Here is a 2,034-nt window from a genome sequence, read left to right as displayed (position 1 = left end):
CAACCCCTTCCCCAATGGGAACCGGAGTTCCCTCGCGAGAAGACGCCAGAATAGGAGATCGCGCCTCATCGCCAACCTCGTCGTTACGTCACCTGATCAAAAGCGGCGACTCCCGCTGTCTTCTTCAGAACCGTCCGGACGGGCGGCGTTAAGAGAAATTTCAGATTCCTCCCCTTCACCAGCTTCCGCCGCGTCGTCCCGTTCTCCCGAGATTTCAGCCTCAGGAGCCTCCTCTTCGGGTTGAAGTTCTTCTTCTTGAACATCACCCTCCTCAATCTCAGTCGGCTCCTCGGGATTCTCAGGCTTCTCTGTCCTCTTCTTCTTCTTCTTCTTCTTCTGGGGTTCGCCAGAAGGAGGAACGTCGCTCGCCTCCTCGGCGCTCCTCTCGACTCCCGAGCCACCCCTCTTCCCTTTTTTACCCTTCCCGGCGTTTCTAGCGCCAGAAGGGGGAACCTCACCAATGCGAGGAACCGTCGTCGAAGGTCCTTCCTCGCTGGCCAGTCCCAGCTGGGCGGCTAACATCGCGCTTAAATCGGGAAGAGTTCCCATCCTCTTTGCTTCAGAGACTTGCTTCTGGATGTCCTTTGGGAAGATGTCTAGTCGCTTGGTGCGAATAGGAAGAACGAAAGGTCAGATCTCCACTCTCCTGAAAACACAAGGCGGAAAAGTCAGGGCGCGACAAATAAATTTTGCGATAAAAAAATAACCAGAAACGGTGAGGGAACGCACTTCGAGCGATCCGGTCCTTAAGCTCGCGAATCTTCTCGACGTTAATCTCGGACCAACGGTAGATCCGAAGCAAAGCGACGGCTCGAACGCTCTTCAGGAAATCCTCAGGATAGACTGGAGACGTGGGATGGCCAACTCTACGAGCACAACAAAAAGAAAGGTCCGTTAAGATCAACAAAATCAGACGTAGCTCGCGACTAGATATTCTACCACAAGAACGGTTCCACAGGACCCGATAGTCCTCTCGAGGAGGCTACTCGAAAGCCGAGTCGTCGGACTTGATTAAGAAGTAGGAACGCTGCCAATTCTGCATTTTGTTTGGATGACCGGCGCACACATTGCAGTTTGGTCGCATCTTCACCGAGTAGGTTCCGTCCTTCATATCAGTTATCGAGGTCATCTCCTCGAACGACCTGACGCTCATCGGCATGTCAATCTCCTCCGCTAGAACTGATAGAGTGACGGCTAGTCGCAGCGAGCCGTTCAGTAACTGACTAATCGCGATATCTCGCCGCCTAGCGTACGCGGTGATCAGTCGCGGGATGGGGAACCAACAGCGAGTGTCATCCTGGAAATAAGACTCGTATACTGTTTGGTACCCGATCGGAGGAGACTAAGGCCTTTGCTCCTTCGTAGGAATGAGGAAGGTCACGTCTGTAGCGTTCTTGGCCCGAAGAACCCTCTTCACGCTCCTCAGGGTCGACTTAGTCTCCTCCACACCGTCCCAATCATGACCAGCCACGAAAGCAGAGCGCAATAAATAAGGATGTAGTCGCGGAAGCTCCTCGAAAATCCCTTCGGGATAGAAGGTCGTCGTAAACAACTCGGCTTCGGAGTCGTCGTCTTCCGAAGAATCGTCTTCCACTGCGCGAACCCTCAAGGTAATCGAGTCAACGGGCACCGCCCCACTCTGTCCGTCTCTCGCACACTCCATCGCCTCCCCCACGACAACGTTCTCACTCCCTTCCCTCGCAAGCCGTGTAGCATCTGCGACCAAAAGCCTCTGGGAGCGAGACAAATCAACTGTGTCCATCATCGCCTCGTGATGAGTCGACTCGAGATCCCCGATACAACCTCCGTCTGGACCCCTTGCCGGAGCTGATGCCGCCACAACTGAGTTCCCCTTTTGCTGCCTCGATGACCCCTGAGCCGACGACATGGTAGAACAAGGCGGCGAAGAACGCGTCGAATGAAGGCTATAACACTTAGAGAGATAAAAGAAGAAGAGAGAGAAAGTACCTTTGATCGCGGAGGAAACTTGAAGAAATGAGAGGGGATCTGCGTATTTATAAGGAACAGAGAGGG

General features: G+C 53.7%; 1 pseudogene; it reads right to left on the bottom strand.

The window, feature by feature from the left end:
* LOC106308846 overlaps positions 1–2,034 on the bottom strand; it is a 14,675-nt pseudogene that overhangs the window by 9,727 nt on the left and 2,914 nt on the right.

Source organism: Brassica oleracea, chromosome C8 (assembly GCF_000695525.1).
Source record: "Brassica oleracea var. oleracea cultivar TO1000 chromosome C8, BOL, whole genome shotgun sequence".
Classification (NCBI taxonomy): Eukaryota; Viridiplantae; Streptophyta; class Magnoliopsida; order Brassicales; family Brassicaceae; genus Brassica; species Brassica oleracea.
The sequence above is the reverse complement of the archived record's forward strand: the minus strand, read 5'-3'. Positions and strand labels throughout refer to the sequence as shown.